Consider the following 18,150-nt stretch of genomic DNA (forward strand, 5'->3'; position numbering starts at 1 on the left):
AGCGGCTTAAAACAACACTTAGTCATTAGCTCATAGTTCTGTGGGTCAGAAGTCTTGGTGTCTGGAGTCTTACAAGACTCATACCAAGATGTTAGTCAGACTGCACTCTCCTCTAGAGCTAGGAGTCTCCCTCCAGACTCATGTGGTTGTAGAAAGTCCAGTTCCTTGTGGTTGTAATACTGAGGTCACTGTCTCCTCACTGGCTGTCAGCTATGGGTTGCTCTCAGAGACTAGACACTGCCTGCATTCCTTGCCATGTGGCCCCCTCCCTCTTCAAAGCCAGCAATGGAGAATTTCTCTCTCATTCAATGCCTCTCTTATGCTTCAGATCTCTCTGACTTTCTCTGTCTCTGACCTCTAGATCCAGATGTGAAGGCCTGCTGTGATGAGGTCAGGCTCGTCTGGGTAATCTCCCTATTTTAAGGTCAATTGATTTGGGAACTTAATTACATCTGAAATGAGTGTTTGAATAACTGGGCTTCACAGTGTTAGTGTCTGAGTAACCGGGAGAAGGTATGTGTACAGCAGGGACTAAGAACCTTGGAATCTTTTAGAAGTCTACCCACCACAGTGGGAAATTCCTCAAACACAGGAAGGTGTACCAGTGGTTCAAATGTTGGGAAATCAAAAACTTTACAAATGTCTACCACAGGAAGAAAGAGGACAAATGAAGACATAGGAAAACTAAAAGGTAAGCATCTGAGACTGAAGTTATAAATTCTACTAAGGAACTAAATAGTGATGGACAAAAGGAATACAGAACAGTGTTGAAAGCCTGGCTGAGACGTGATGCAGAAAATGGCAATAGCGGCCTTTGATGTTACTAATGAATTTCTTAAGCAATTAACTACAGCAATGAGTATAAAAAGATGAAGCTGGAGAAATTGAATTGAGGTGTTTGCATAGCATGAAGATTGGCAAGGCAAGGAGAGCACTGGTCATGGAAGCAAAGGATCATGGTAAGAGCATCATCGCAGGGAAAGGAGCTACAGGTCTGAATTCTCTCTCTTTATCTATAAAGTGAGCCTTTTGTAATGCATACTGTCCAACCCTTAGCACTGTAGCTTCTGTGGTTGTATGTTGTGACCACAGGGTCTTGCTGAGTTGGAAGGCAAGGGAATAATGCTAGTAGAACAGGTACTGGAAGTCATGATGAGGACAAAGATTGGGTTCATTAGGATTTGATGGAATAAGAAAGTGTAAGGGTAAGAGATGAGGTAAGAAGTTGATTTTATGCTACTTTCCATAAAATTTAAAAACTTTACAGCAATACACTTCCTTTCCTCCTTCCCTTTCTTCTATTATTGCGATGGATTTTACTTCTCCCTATGGTATAAACTTCACAGTATTTTTTTTAAGTCAATTACCACTTAAAAGACTTTTAAAAATGAGAAATAAATGTTTTTTATATTTATATGCATATTTACCATTTATGGCACTATTCATTATTTTGTGTAGGTTTAAATTTCCATCTGAAATTATTGTCCTTCAGCCTGAAGCACTTCTTTTAACATGTCTTGAAGTGCCTATCTCCTGGCAATGAATTCTTTTAGCTTTTTTTTGGTCTGAAAATGTCTTTGTTTCAACTTCATTTTTGAAAGTGTTTTTTTATTTGTTTTTTTGATATAGCATTCCAGATTGATTTGTTTTCTGAACCCTTCAAACTTGTAAAGATGTTGGTCCATTTTCTCCTGGCTGCATCTTTTTATCTTCCTTTAATGGAAGAGTGGATAGATTTGTTCTGTTATGCAATTAATTTACTGGCAGATCTGCTTCAGCATTTTGAGGCTTGTTTTTGAGCTGTGTTAGGGTCAGTCTGGAGTAACTGTGACTCTAGGATTAATTTGGCCCTAATTCTAAGGCATGTCCTCTATGGGATCTTCAGTGAAAGAAAACATCCAGAGTTGTGAATGGCATTTCTAGCTTTCTTTGATTGGTCTCGTGTAGTATTACCCTAGGCATGCGCAGATCAGCATTCAGTCAAAGACTCACGGAGACCCCTTTGCAGATTTCTGAAGCTCTACCTCTGCACAGCTCCCTCCTCTCTGCCCTGCACATTTCAACCACCTCAGCTTCCTTAAACTTCGATGAATGTCTCTTCCACTCAGTGAGACTGCTCTGCTCTACTTTCTTTACGCCTCCATGGTCTGGAGTCTGGCAAATTCCTTCAGAGAGAAATATGGGGTCATCCTAGGGAGCATTTCATTAGTTTTCCTTCTCACAGAGGTTGCTATTCTCTGATGCCGGTTGTCTAAAATCTAAAAACAGTTGTTTCACACATATTCTTGTCTTTCTTTGGTAATTTTGAGGTCTGAGCACTGGTGTGGTACTACTTAATCTGTCAGTGTCACAGGTAAAATACCCACATTAAAAAAATAGTTTAAACAACATTTATCTGTTGTTTCTTTCGATGTGTTGGGGTAGAACTGGGCTTGTGATTCCTCTGCTATTTCAACTAGAAATTCTCTGGGAGGTTATTCGATGAAGAGAAAGCCGTATTCAGATTTGCGTGGTGTTAACGGGGCTTGGATTGGGAGAGAAGGAAACTACAGTGGAGAGACATCGTGGACATTTCAGGACGTTTTAGACATTTTATTCTGCAATCATCCAAGCAGAGAATGACGGATGAAGTAAGGTGGCAAAATGTGGATACAAAAGAGGAGTTGAAGATGACTCTGAGGTGTTTAGGTGGTTAAATAATCTCAGAGAAAATAATCAGCCTTTGTTGTTCAAAGATAGCACAGAATTTCTTGCTTCTTAAGGTGACATGTGGTACTGCCATGGGCTTAAAGCTTTGTTATTTTAGAAATAAAAATGTCACCTGGATGTAAATGGATTACTCTGGAATCATCTTAGAACTACTATTTTTTTTCTTTTGTAATTCTTTCTTTATTTTTCAAATTATTTTTGTATTCAGATTTTCTGAAGTCATTTTAACCTCCTAGAAAACAAGAACTAAATATTCTTTAGGCAGTGATACTATGTAAGTGGGTAAACAATGTGTAGGAATGTTAAGTGTGCAGGAAAGGATAAGAGATACTACACACTGGCACCAGAACATGCTAAAAAGTGAAATTTGACAAGAAAATAGACTATGTTAGCCTTAATGTGATTTCATCTTCTCCTAAATTGTACCAAAGTTGATGGATAAATGTGTACCAGGTGCTTTGAAGGTAGTAGGGGATGGGGAGTGGAACGAGAGGTAAGTGTTGGATTAGGGGCTTTTAAAATATGAGGACAACTTTTTCTTAGCCTTCAGTTGAATATAATTAGGTGGCAGGCTGCAGATTGCCTTCCAATATCTATTCTCCCCTTCTTAGTGATGGAACCACAGTTTTTAGGTGGGGAATGGCCACTTAGAATGTAGACAATGTTTCAAGCCTCTCTTGTGGCTCGGTTTGGTTACATGATGAAGTTCTGTTCAAAGAAATCTAAATTGAAGGATCATGTGGAACTTCTTGAAAAGCTTTTTAAAAGTAAGGAGAAGATGGCCCTATAGCTCTCCCCTGCTTCCTTCTGATGTCAGGCTGGAATGTGGACTTAATGACTGGAGCGCCAGCTGCCATCTTGGACTGTGAGGGATCTTGGGGATGGAAACCAGTGGTGAAGAAGGCAGAGCAGAGAAAAAAGATCCTGGGTCCCTGATGATCCTGTTCAGCTCTGGAATACCTATTTCCAGTATTTTTTACATTAAAGAGAATAAACCTCTATCTTCTTTTAAGCCAATTTTTTGCCCTGAGGTATGTAGTTGAATCTAATCCTAATTAACAAACTTTCTTAGGGTTTCAGTGGTAGATATCGAAGACTAACATGTGTATCAGATGCAGAATGCAGAAAATCCAGGTCCATTCTTTTTTTCTTTCTATTGCCGTGCTATCTAGGGGCTGACAATCAGTAGTCGGCTCAAAGAGGGGAATGGGGGACAATGAGGTATGGTTGACCTGTCCCAGGCTTGGATTTGAGAGACTGAGCCTGGGTTTCTGGCTAAGTCACACTTTTACTATGATCTTCTGAGCATCACTTTCTCTCTCTGGGCTTCAGTTTCTTCACAGGATAACTGTGGTTGAAAATATTCCATTTGCTGGCTGTATAGGGTTCTTATGAACATCAAATGAAAAAACAAATCTGAAAGTGCTTTCAAAAAATAAGGAGGACTACATAAAAGTACACTTTTATTGTTATTACAGTTGTCCACATTGTGAAACTCATTTCTCCTTTGCTCATTGGAGCTGTCTTAAACTTCTTTGCAAAGCATTTTAAAGCAGACTTTCTTTCCCTTCTCTTCCCTTTCCTTCCTTTTCAAAGATTTGACAGAGAGAACTTTACTTCCCAAGATACAGTGGAAATTTCTTGAAGGTAGATATTGAAGTCTCTACATTACTTCTAGTCATCATTTTGCTCTCCATGGTTAGGTAGTCTCTAAACATTGCTGATTTATAAGACTTAACTAGAGAGTGTTGGCTGGAACTGTCAACTTACTCATGGGTTTGGATGATGTGTGCTGGTGATTGTGGCTATGGCTTGGCAAGTGTGTTTGCGTGTGTCTGTGTCCACACACACATGTTCCTGAAGGGGAGTCACTCTCAGAAGTGAGTGTCTCGAAAGAAAGTGAGTAGCATTGTCCTAGTGCTTCAGAAAGAACAGTGTGGCTGTCCAAGCTTCAAGCTGAGTGAAGCAAGAGCGAGGTACATGTCTAACCGTCCCTTTCTCAGCCATTCCTCAAACTGAATCTAGGTCATTCTGGGGAAACTGGGTAGAGCTGCTGCGGGAAGGAAATGGGCAAGGGACTCTTGTGCCCACCTCTTGCCTTCCTGGCCTTCTCTATAATACCCTTTGTGCAATCATGTGAAACGTTGAGTACAGGGGCTGGATGATTTCACTGAGTTAAGAGGTCTGAGGTGGGTGCTAGGTTCTTACTCTCTGATGAAAAATACGGCTTGGAGCAGGGGACTTTGGAGTTTCCCACCCAGAGCCCTTCTGGGGAAATTCTTTGGGAGATGGCCAAGGTAGGTGTTCGGGTAGTTGGTACTATGAGGCAAACAGCTTCTGTCTCCTTATTCCAGGTCTCGAGCTGGGGAAGTTCTTACTGGCGAAGGCAGGATCTGAGCTAGATCTTGGGGAGGAGGCTTGGCAGAGGTGGGAGCAGGGTGCAGGCCGCAGGATAGCTCAGCCTCTCTCACTCTCCCATATGCTTTTTGTAAGGTAGCCCCTCTTTTCCTTTTTTTCAAATTCTGGAGATGTAACTACCGTTTCCCTAGGAGCAATACTTTGAGAAAAGCTTTTATTGTGTCTTAAAAGAAATAAAAACAAACAAATAAGAGAAATATTTATTCATTGTAGAACACTTGAAAAATATTGAGCATCCTTAGAAAACAAAAGATAGACACACTTCCATGAGTCGTGGACAACTACGGTAGTCTCCCCTTGTCCGTGGTTTCGATTTCACAGTTTCAGTTACCCACGGTTGACTGCAGTCTGAAAATATTAAATGGAAAATTCTAGAAATAAACAATTCATAACTTTTAAATTGCGTGCTATTTTGAGTAGCGTGATGAAATCTTGTGCTGTCCTGCTCCATCCCACCTGGGACGTGAATCATCCCTTTGTCCAGCGTATGCACGGTGTATATGCTAGTCACCCGTTAGTCACTTGGTAGCCATGTTGGTTATCAGATCAACTGTCATGGTATTGCAGTGCCTGTGTTCAAATAACCCTTGTTTTACTTGATGGCTCCAAAGCACAAGAGTGGTTATGCTGGCAATTTGCATATGCCAACCAGGAGCCATAAAGGGCTTCCTTTAAGTGAAAAAGTGAAAGTTCTTGACTTAACAAGGAAAGAAAAAAATCATATGCTGAGGTTGCTAAGATCTATGGTAAGAACGAATCTTTTATCACTGAAATTGCGAAGATGGAAAAAGAAATTCATGCGAGTTTTGCTATGGCACCTTAAATATGTATGTATAGGAAAAGATATAGTATATACAGGGTTTGATACTATCTGTGGTTTCAGGCATCCCCGGGGTGTCTTGGAACATATCCCCCGTGGATAAGGGGGGACCACTGTACCTTAAATGGTATTTCCTTTTAAAAAATTAGCTAGTTGGAATATATAATACATGAAATTGTGCAACTGATTTAAAAAAATTTCTTGTGAGGAAGAATGTGAGCTAACATCTTTTGCCAGTCTTCTTCTTTTTGCTTGTCGAAGTTGGTCCCTGAGCTAACATCTGTGCCAATCTTCCCCTTCTTTGTATATGGGATGCCACCATAGCATGGCTGGATGAGCGGTGTGTATGTCTGCACCCAGGATCCAAACCTGCGAACCCCAGGCCACTGAAGTGGAGCACACTCACTTAACCACTATGCCACTGGGCCGGCCCCGTGCATCTGATTTTTAAAACCTAACATTATAATACAAACATTTTCCTAAAATTTCTAGCTCTGCTTTTACTTGTGTTAGCTTGGGCATCAGCCTCAGCATCTTCATCTGTAGAATGGAGACAATAGTAGTACCTCCTTCAGAAGGTTGCTCTCAGGACTAAAGAAGATAATATATGCACAACCCTTAGCTAGTGCCTGGCATATGGTAAGCACTCCCAAGCTAATACAAATATATTAATATATTTCATGTCATGCATGGATTCGTTATATTATCAAAGTATGATTTTTCAACGAGTGCGTAATATGTCATTTTATAACTGCTTCATGATTTATTTAACTGTTCCCCTATTTTGGACATTTATATAGGGTAAAACTTTTGCTATCATCAATAATTTTGTGATGAAACATCCTTGAATATAAAACTTCATCTACCTTCCATGTGAAGGTAAATTCCTGAAAGTAGAAGGAATCATTGGGGGAAGGATGAGAACTCAGTGGAGGTAGCGTTTTCCTCATCTGTCTCAGTCCAGACTCCTCCTATCCCCTCGGCTGCCTCCGATACAAGGCCTCTGAGAAGAGATGGCAGTTGAGGCTGGCTTCCAGAGGAGCCTGGACTGAAGGAGAAAGGAGGTCACTTTGGGAGATTTTGAAGGCTTCTCCCCTCTTTTGTCTCAAATTCTCAAAGGGACTCTGAACTGGGAAGACCTGAGACCTAGTTCCAGCACAACGGCTAAGTGGTGACTTTGGGCAAGTTGCTCGATTTTCCTGGGCTTCCCCTGGGTAAAATGAGGAGTTGGGCTTCACTTCTAACGTGCCTTTAGATGCTAGCATTCTACAGATCTAAGACTGACAACCTCACATCCAGTATCAACCTGCCTCACTTCCTATTTCAAGTGGAGAATCTAGTTTGTACAATCTTCAGTTCATGGATTCATTCAAGAAGCTTTGACCCAGCACCTACCATTCATCTTTCACAGAGATGAGTTACAAGGTCTCCTGTCCTTGATGAACTCCCGGTCTAATAGGGAAACAGAACAAGGAAAAAATTATATTGACACACTGTGATAAGCGCTATAATAGAGACTCTTACTAAATCCCATGGAAGGACAGGAGAAGAAGGAGATGCTTGTTATGTTTTTAATCGTGCTGGGTGGGTGGGTCAAATTAGGAGCTGATCGCCTAGGGAGAAAGGAAAGATGTCCCCAGTCCCCTTTATGTATGAGCCGGATCCTGAGTATTATTGAGAGCTCTCTCTCTGTGAGACCGTGGTCTGTCTTAAAATATCCCATAAAGCAAATATTGTTGAGAGCCTCCAAGATGGGAGAGAGGGTGTTGACTATAAAGATGAGCAAAACGTCGGCCCTACCCTTCAGACAGGGATGGAGAAAGGCAGCTATGAGAGTATTTGAGGCTGTGGGAGGTGGGAGTGATTTCCACAATGTGCTGTGGGAGAGTTGGGGAGGGAGTGATTTTATTCCTGAGAGATCTGGGGAAATATTCTCTCTGGCTTGGTGGAGAGAACACTCAATTTGGAGTTGGAGGGGTGAGGCTCAACTCCAAGGTCCAGGATGAGTTGCCTGATAGTTGTGAGCATTAATAAACAGCCCCAGGAACACTTCCCTGGAGACTATGCATGTAGAGCAGGAGGGTATATCAGGCACAGAAGATGATCTTTTCTCCCTTCCTCCACTTACTAATCTTTTAGAGTCTCAGTTTATACACCCTAAAGATGTGGGCAGTATTCCTCCCTGAAGGAGTATAGATGAAGTAATGAGTATTTGGTTCTGCAAGAAGGAGGATTTGAGCCAGGATGTTAAAGAACGAGCTTCTTCAGTAGGCATTTTAAGGAAGATTCTGGCATTCACCAGGGAGATGTGGCTCATTGGCAGAAGGGCACTGTCCAGCAGAATCTACTGGAATGGGACCTGATGCTGTGGTGGTGATGGATGGCGAAAGCACTCAGAGGAAAGGGAAATGGAGCAAAGGGGAAGGAGGACAAGGCAGCTGACCACATGGCAGTCTGACCTGGCCAAGTGCCACAGGGAAGGTTGGGGCCTGGGGATGGTGTGGCTGTTCATGAAGTACAGGCTCCTTAGTACCACAGAGAATGTGACAAGGAGGAGTCATCACTCCTCCACCTCTGTCCCTCCTTGTTGTACTCCAAAGGGAAAAGCTGTGATGAAAGGGCTTTAAAAAAAAAAAAAAGGGCAAAGGAAAGACAAACCCAGTGGAAAGTGCCAGGATGATGGTGAAACAGGCCGGCTGGGGAGTGTCTTGGACTGTGCAGGGAAGGGGATATGCCCTGAGAGGCGCCGTGCTTTGTTCAGTGCTCAGACATATGTGCAAGATCCAATGGGACCCTCCCCTCCACCCCTCCATCCTGCCACCTCCAAAGTCCACCCAGACAGAGAGAGAGGATTCACTGATGTAGGGTGCCTTGAAAACAATGTAGAAGAGAGAGAAAGTCGGCCCAGAGAGAGGGAAAATGTAGGACATTCTAGGGTACCTCCACACGGCACCAGGACGGGAGAGGGAATCTACAAACGAAGCAGCGTAGGGAATCTTATCTCCGTATGTATGGAATGCCCGCTCCGTGTGTGTTGCTGAAATAGACAGCTTTTTAAAAATGGAATAGCATTTGTAGCATTTGCAGCATTTGGGATGTGTTATCTTGGAATGTGTTTCCTATGCCTGCTTTCCAGGGCAGTAGAACTCTGGCCCAGCATGCTCCATCCAGTGTAGTGTAGCTGCCTGGTTAGATTACTGGGTGAGGCACGCGTGTCTTGTGCAAGCAGAGAGGCAGCAAAGCTAGAGGTTAGAAGCATGGACTCTAGCATCACACTCTAGTTTTGTAAACTAGCTCTGCCGATTGGACAAGTGCTTAACCTTCTTTGAACTCAGTGTCCTCATTTGTAAGTCAGATAATAGTAGTATCAACTGTAGGATTGTTATAAGATTAAATAGGTTTACACATGAAGCACTGAGAAGGCTGCCTGGCGTGTGGTAAGATCTATGAAGCACTGGCTATTATTATTATTAAGTATCTAGCGCTTAGAAGGTGGTCAATAAGTGTTAACTGTGGTCAGAAAAATCATCCCCATCAAATACTTTCTTAGCCCCCATGTGTCCATAATACTATGCACTATGCTTATTTATGGCGCTGGATTGAAGACATGTTTTCTGCCCAGGAACTTACTGTCTGAGGTGGACACACCGATTTGGACATAGAGAAAGAGTTGAAGAATAAGATGGGAATAAGGCACAAAAAATCATGCATCAAAAAAGAAAGATCTGAGAATAAGAAGCCAACCAAAATTTGTATTGACAGTCTTAACAAAGAAATTCATTTCTTACAGGTAGGATTTTAAAATTGGTTGATAGGTAAATTTGTAGCTGTTATATAATAGTCATATATCTCCCTGGAAGGAGGTCCCTATTGGAATATCACAGGGATCATTCTTATTCTGGTGAATAATCTTCCATAATAATTTCATATTAATTATTATAATAAATAAAAATATTTAATGTTATGCTGTTATAATATATACAATTATAGCAATATTTTATTTCTATAATAATATATTGAGAGATATACACCAGGTATTATGCCTTTTAGTAATCCCAAGAATCCTGTGATGTAAAATATTTATTATTATTTCCATTTGACAGATGTGAAAACTGAGACTTGGGTTGAAATTGCCCAAGTTCTCATAGTTAATGAAGAGCAGAGCTACTACTGAACCTTAGAACTATTTAAATCCAAACCCGTGTTCTTAATGACAAAGACTCCAAAGCTGATAATTTGATGATCAGAAAGATCTGAAAAGAAATAGAGCTATGGACTGAAACTAACGAGATTAGATAAAATGGGGATAGATGGAAAATTCTGAATGGACCTTCATAAAACCAGCTGTTAGAGCTCGAAATGGGGAAACTATGGCTCAGTAAGACTTCATGTAAAATACACTTGGGTTTACTTTTTTTTTTGGCTTAAGTTTACTATGAGCCAATGAATATGTAACACGGCTGCCCATAAAAAGCTAATTGCTGTGGTTGCAGCAATATCTGCAGAAATACTACTATAAAGGGACGGGAATTGGCAAATAGAACACTAAGAGAACATTGAGGAATTGTTGAAGGAATGATAGTGGTTTTTTTCTTCTAGAAAGCAGTAATAATTATAATAATAATACCTAATTCTGTTCTAATAGTACTTCCCTTGACCCAGGCGTATTTATACAAATTAACTCTTTTATTCCTCACAACAACTTAATGAATAGATCTAATTTCTTCCCACTTTTTGGATAAGGAACATGTGTTAAGTACTTAGAAGACTAATACGGTAGCCCTCCACCTTGTGCTTTTAGCTTCTGTGTGGTCATGGTCACATGTAAGACGCATGTGCAGTGAACAGAGTTTTTGTTTTAATGTGGGTAAATCTAAACGAGGACTAATGATAACTGGTCTCTCTTTTCCCAGCTATTTCCAGAGGCAGTGTAATTAACACCTTCCTTTTCAAGAATAGCATGCAGGAGGCTAACTGTTGAAAGGAAATGTGTTTACCCTGGAGCATGTGACACTTGTGTCCTTCTGCTCTTTGACAAGTGGCTGCCTCTGCTGGCCACTTGGTCTACCAGCTGGTTGTACCGCAGTATGTGCCATGGCTGGAGAGATTCACAAACCCATGAGATTGTCCATCAATGGGAAACACAGGAAATAACAGGTTAGATGTATGTGAAATATGTGCTGGATGTGAAGGCTGAGCAGTCTGGACACCAATAGATATTCAGAAAATAGTATGAACTCTCTTGCTGTGACAGTTGTGTCATTTATTACTTGGGAACTCTATTTAAATATATTGCAATAAGCACTTTCAACAGCAACAAGCTAAAAAACAAAAGCAATAACAACAACAAAACAAAACAAAACCAAGAACTTGAAAGAGCCTATTTACTGAAAAATAAGGTCCTGAATGTTCATTTCTCAAGATGGTTAGCGACAAATAGAAAACTTGTACAAAATGTTTGTTAACATGAGGAATTTTAGTGATATCACTAAATGTGAAAAATAGAGGCATACATCTGCTGAAGAAGCGACTGCACCTACCTCAAAGTTAGAAGTTACTTTAAGAGGATTGGACCCAGAGAAAACAATTTAATATGTGCAGCTGTGAAAAGGTATGCTTACACATGACTCTTTGAAGAGTGACTTTTCATTTAGATCAAATGTCTGTTCTTCTAAATTAATTTCAATCATTTTCAGTTTTAGGATTTCTTGTGCATGTACAAAGCAATATTAAAGTGTTGGCTCTATTAGCAATAGAAGAAGTTTGCAGTTAAATAGTTCCAGTAATATCAGGGTTATCAGATACTTCAGATAGGAAAACTGTCAAGTTAATTCCAGTTAATGATTCAATTCTTTTTCCATCTGACAATTCATGAAGTCAAAGTAAACCTTTTAGAAGTTCATCTGTTGAAAACAAAGCATCTGACATCACTGTGAATATTACGATAAATTCAGTTAAAAATTCAACATTGAAGATGAAATCATTTATTGCTATGCTGAAATATGAATACAAATTTTGGCAGAGCATGGCAGAGATTAAAACTATGTTCTAATCAAGATATCTATGGGGCAGAAATATAGTTGGAATTGATTTTGGTGCACATTCAACTCCTAATTGCATCCAGAAAAAAATTCAGTATTTTACCAATTGGAATAGAAGCTGTTAGTTGTTCAATTTTACAAATATTTTTATATGTACACAGAGTAACTGAATTACAATTTTTGAGTCTGTGTGATGAAGCTGATGTTAAAAAAAAAAAAAACAACCCAGGGGGTCAGCCCCATGGCTGAGTGCTTAAGTTCAAGTGCTCCCCTTCAGTCGCCCAGGGTTTCCCTGGTTTAGATCCTGGGCGCAGACATGGCATCACTCGTCAGGCCACACTAAGGCTGTGTCCCACATGCCACAACTAGGAGGACCCACAACTATGTTCTGGGAGAACTTGGGGAGAAAAAGCAGAAAAAAAAAAAACCCCAAAACTTCAGGTCGGTAGTATGTACTTTGTCTTTGCCATGAGTCATTAATTGAATCTTATAAAAGTTTGAACTTTTCGAACAATTGCTTGAAAAATCAGCTTAAGTGTCGACCATAGGGCAAGATCCTCTAAATTTTGATTTCATTTTGCTAAAAATTGGTTGGAAATATTTAATCAAATTGTCCAATGCAGGGAACAACCAAAACCTTTAGCTTTAACAACTGCATTTGTTACAGACAAAGCTTGCAAACAGGGAGATGTTGATATTTATCCATACAAAAGTAAGGGAAGATGCAAGTAAATTAATTAATGAGAGCTGAAATGGTAAAATAACATATGGAAAAAATCTTTTAATGAAGATTTTGTTTATTTTCTATTTTTTAATTTTTGCTGGGCAAGATTCACCCTGAGCTAACATCTGTTGCCAATCTTCTTTTTTTTTAACCCCGCTCCAAAACCCCAGTACATAGTTGCGTATTCTAGTTATAAGTCCTTCTCTTCTTCTGTGTGAGCCACTGCCACAGCACAGCTACTGACAGACCAGTGGTGTGGTTCTGTGCCTAGGAACCAAACCCCGACCGCCAAAGTGGTGAGAATGCTGAACTTTAACCACTAGGCCTGGCTAGGAGATTTTATTTTTAACTTGATAAGTTTATATTCTATTCTGGAATGGTTTGAAATTGAGAAGACCCATGATTCTGCATACTCTAAATTTGATTAAATATTTACTAAATATTTCAGTTTTATTATTTTTACTGTTCAGATAATTAATGTAAAGACAAAAAATTTGTGCTTATATACTCAGATACATTATTTTAACTTTTTAAGAATTTTATTTTTGAAAATAATTTTTAATGAAATAATTTACAAGTTCTTCAATAAAGTAACACCAATATATTGGTCACTGAATAAATATTTCAAAATAAAGAATTTTAATTATTTATCAAGTTCTTATTTTGATGCCATTTCAATCTTATAGAAAAGGTGAAAGAATACTACAAAGAGCTCCAGGATTCCTTCACAGTTTCCATTTTACTCCATTAACTGTAGCATTTTCATTTAGAGAAAGGAAAATGCTCTCTCTTTCATGTCAATTGGTGTACGTATATGAAATCATTTTTTCTGAACCATTGAGTGTAAGTTCAAGACATCATGTCCCTTTTCTACTAAATCATTTTGTGTGGATTTTCCTAAAATAAGGATATTAAATTTAGAAAATTTAACATTACTATATCGATACTATCTAACACATAGTTCACATTCAAATTTCATCTCTTGTCTTGACAGTGTCCCTTATAGCCGTTTTTTTCCTAGTCTAGGATCTAATCCAGTTATCACATGTAGCTGTGGTTGTCAGCTCTCTTTGGCATCCTTTAACTTGAAATAGTTCCTCAGTTTTTGAATTACTTAACCTTGACATTTTTAAAGAGAACAAGCCAGTCATTTTGTAGAAAGTCCCTCAATTTGGGTATGATTAGTTTCAGGCCATGCATTTTTGGCAGGGATAAAGTGATATGTCCTTCTCATTGCATCTCCTCTGGAGGCACATGATGTCAGTTTGTCCCAATACTAGTTATGTAGACTTAGATCATTTGGATGAAGTGCTATCTACAAGATCTCTCCTTTGGAAGGTGGAGATATATTTTGTGAGAATTACTTGGAAATTATGTAAATCAAATTTTTACCCACTATATTTAACATCAGTTGATTTTATCAATTGTTCTAGATTTGATCAATGGGATATCTTTTAAGGTGCTTCCTTGTTCTTTTGATATTGTCTCTTATTCTTTAAGTATTTCCTTAATTTTCAGCATGAGGTATTACAGGATCATCTCATACTCTTATGGCTCCAACCCTGCCATCGACCTTTCCTCCAAGCAGCCCTGGCTTTTTGGTCAAGAATGGTGTTTATAAACCAAGATCTGAGAACTAGGTGTACTTATTGTTACCTGTGTGTCATTGCTTACGGGCTGTTTCAGTGATACTGCTGACACATGCTCACACACGCACATGCATACACACAGACCCACAAAATTATACGTCCACAAATTTCTCTTTCTCTGTACGTATTATATAGAACCATGAATTTAGGCTATAACTTCCAATTCAATCCAACAGCACAGAATACATCCCAGTCTTCTCCCTTTCCATATCTATAGTATATAATTACTCATTTGGCAATGCTTAGAATACATAGAAATTAGCTTCGGAATTGCTCAATCATACCGCCGTGAAAAGCAGACATACTTACTAGAGCTTACAATATATTTACAGTTTTATTAGGTAAAAGTTGCATATAGTGAAGTGTAGAATCTTAAGTGTACAACACAATGGGATTTTCCAGATGGATATACCCAGGTATCACAACCCCGATCAAGATAAAGAGCATTTCTGTCACTTGAGTGAGTTTGTTCTTGCTTTTCACAGTTCCTAAGTCCCTCCCGCAATAAACACACTCAAAAATTTTTGTTTCCTGATTTTTTAAAACCACTTTAATTTAGTTTTACCTATTTTAGAACTTCACATGCAGGTCATGAATACATACTCCTGGATCTTCCTAGAAGTCTTACAACTTCAGTTTTTACTGCTAGGTCTATAATCCACATCAAATTAATGTTTGTGAACGATGAGATAAGAGTTGAGGATTGTTTCTCCCTCATACATAGATCTAGTGTTTTCAGTATTATGTGTTGAAAGGCTTTCCTTTTGTTCTCATTTCATTGCTTTTGTGGTCATGTTGAAAATCAATTAATGGTGTAAGTGTATTTCTGGACTCTATTTTTTTCCATTGGTTTTGTCTATCTTTACGCTATTATGACACACTCTTGGTTATTTTAGCTTTATAGTAAGTTTTGAAATGAGGTAATGTAAGTTCTCCAACTTTGTCCTCTTTTTAAATATTATTTTGGTTATACTAGGGTTTTTTTCATTTTCCGTATACATTTAAAATTATCTTGTCAGTGTCTATAAAAACACTTGCAGGAATTATAACCGGGATTGCTGTGAATCTGTAGATCAATTTGTGGAGAACTGACATTTTAACAATATTGAGTTTTCCAATCCATGAACACGGCATATTTCTCCATTAATTTAGGTCTTTAACATTTTTTTTAAAGGTTGGCACTGGAGCTAACAACTGTTGCCAACCTTCTTTTTTTTTTCTTCTTCTTCTCCCTAAAGCCTCCCAGCACATAGTTGTATATCTTAGTTATGAGAGCCTCTGGTTGTGCTATGTGGGACTCTGCCTCAGCATGACCTGATGAGTGGTGCCATGTTCATGCCCGGGATCCGAACCAGCGAAACCCTGGGCTGCTGAAGTGGAGCGAGAGAACTTAACCACTTGGCTACGGGGCCGACCCCTAGGTCTTTAACCTTTATCTCAGCACATTTTGTAGTTTTGAGTGTAGAAATCTTGCACATTTTTGCTAAATGCATTTCTATATATTTTATGTTTTTTGATGCAATTGTAAATTGAATTGTTTTTGAATTTTCTTTTTCTTTTTTTTTTAAAGATTTTATTTTTTCCTTTTTCTCCCCAAAGCCCCCCCAGTACATAGTTGTATATTCTTCGTTGTGGGTCCTTCTAGTTGTGGCATGTGGGACGCTGCCTCAGCGTGGTTTGATGAGCAGTGCCATGTCCGCGCCCAGGATTCGAACCAATGAAACACTGGGCCGCCTGCAGCGGAGCGTGAGAACTTAACCACTCGGCCACGGGGCCAGCCCCTGAATTTTATTTTTCAATTGTTCACTGCTAGTGTATAGAAATGCTGTCCAATAGATGTTTTTATATTGACTTTTTATCCTGTACTTTGATAAAATCACTCATTAGTTCTACTACAGTTTTGTAGATTCTTAAGGATTTCCAACTTAACATTTATGATGTCTGTGGTTAGAGATACTTTTTGTCTTGTTTCTTCTTTTTGAATCTTTTGCCCTTTATTTCTTAGTTTATGTAAGACTGACATTATTACTTCCATTGCTTCTGATGAGTGGTCCACCATCACCCACATCATTTTCTCTCTTCTCTTGATGTGTTCAAGATTTTCTTTTTATCTTTGGTTTACAGTCGTTTGATTAGGATGTGCCTAAGTGTATTTTTCTTTGTATTTATCCTGTTGGGAGTTTGCTGGGCTTTTTGGATCTCTATGCTGTTTTTCACAAAATTTGGGAAACGTTTTATTATTTCTTCAAATAGTTTTCTTCCTTATTCTTTCTCTTCTCTTCTTTTGGGACTCTAATTACAAGGATGCAGCCTGCTTTCCATTGTCTTATAGATTTCTGAAGCTTTGTTTATCTTCTTTCAATCTTTTTCTTCTTTTTATATTGGATAATTTCTATTGACCCGTTATTAAATTCACTGACTTCTTCAAACTACAGGTTGATTCCTCAAACCAGTAAGACTGGAAATTTCTGCTAACGTTCTAGTTGCCTTATGCCTGTGTGGACTGGGGAGTATCCTCAGACAAAATAGCTACATAAACACAAATTTTATCCAATTTAGTTCTCTTTGAAATGTAGACTATCATCCAGTTTATACTGCTTTTGATTGCTCTCCAGAGCCTTCCATGGGTTGTTTTTAAATATTTTTTTTCAGCATTATCTGCAGAAAATACAAGCTACTTTGCCAATATCAGATATAGAAACAGTAATACAAATATTACTCCCTAACTTATCTATTAAAGGATAAATATGCTATATATAGAATTAATAATTGAAATGGTAGAATAAGTGGTAAAAATAAAATTTTTAAAGATTTTAAAAGGTTTTTGTAAATATTTGGATTACAGTTGACAAACTTACCTTAAAATATCTCATGTGTTAAACTGATGGTATTTGTGTATCACTGGAAGGTAGCTCATGCCGCATTCAACAGCCCCTGAACTGCCCTATTTGCTGTTTAATGAACTGAGTCCACAATTACACACTTGAGCATCAAATTGCTTTCAAGGTTTCTAAATGCATATTCTCCGATTCTGCATTTTTCTCATAGTAGTTCAGCCACAAACCTTTCACAGACTGGCACCAGCCCGCGAACACACTGTGGAGAGCACTGATATACACGACATTCTCCCCCTAGCTCTCTGGGCTGGATCTCTCCCCGTCCCCATCTCTAGTTTTATTCTTCACCCTTTCTGCCCTGCTCTGTCCTCAGGAGACTGACATGTACAGAATGTGAGCTCTCGCCGTCTGGCTTCCTGCTGCATTTGGCCAATAGAGACAACCAGCGGGAAATGAAGGGCAGGAGAGGAGTGAGGTTGGAGGGTTTGTTCCTACAGCTCTTTCTTAATGAGTCACTGAGGATTGTCCCTCTACTAAAGTCCACAGCTCCTATCAGGTAGCCCTCTCATTACGGCTGCTCTCTTTAAGTTCTAGTATCTACTCTGTCCCCTTGCCTTTCAGGCTTTTGTTACTAGCATGGTACTACATTTTCCTGCCCACACAACTTTAAATGGTCCCTTTGTTGACTATCCCCAAACTACACGTGTGCCGTCTCTTCACTGTCAGGACTCTGACTGAGACACCCTCCTCGTTGGGATGTGTGTATGTGGTGCAGTAGTGAGCAATTTGGGAAGATCTGTGGAGGCATCTAGGAGGATGAGGATGGAGACTCCAATACTTTCTGTTTTACAGATTAATGTTAACAGACCATCTCCACTGAATTAAGGCGGCTCAGACCGAGGGCCAGCTGGTAGGTAGGAACATTCACTATGAAGAAAAGGAACCAAGGTCA

At 39.3% G+C, this 18,150-nt stretch overlaps 1 long non-coding RNA gene across 1 annotated transcript in view; it reads left to right on the top strand.

Moving 5' to 3' along the window:
- The first annotated feature begins 223 nt into the window (after nucleotides 1-223).
- The window catches only part of LOC138919720 (uncharacterized), a 54,317-nt gene continuing 36,390 nt past the window's right edge, over nucleotides 224-18,150 (top strand). The window contains exon 1 of the long non-coding RNA XR_011430170.1: nucleotides 224-691. This is a non-coding gene — a long non-coding RNA (uncharacterized lncRNA). The remainder of the gene's footprint in view (nucleotides 692-18,150) is intronic.

This window comes from Equus caballus, chromosome 21 (genome assembly GCF_041296265.1).
Source record: "Equus caballus isolate H_3958 breed thoroughbred chromosome 21, TB-T2T, whole genome shotgun sequence".
Taxonomy (NCBI): Eukaryota; Metazoa; Chordata; class Mammalia; order Perissodactyla; family Equidae; genus Equus; species Equus caballus.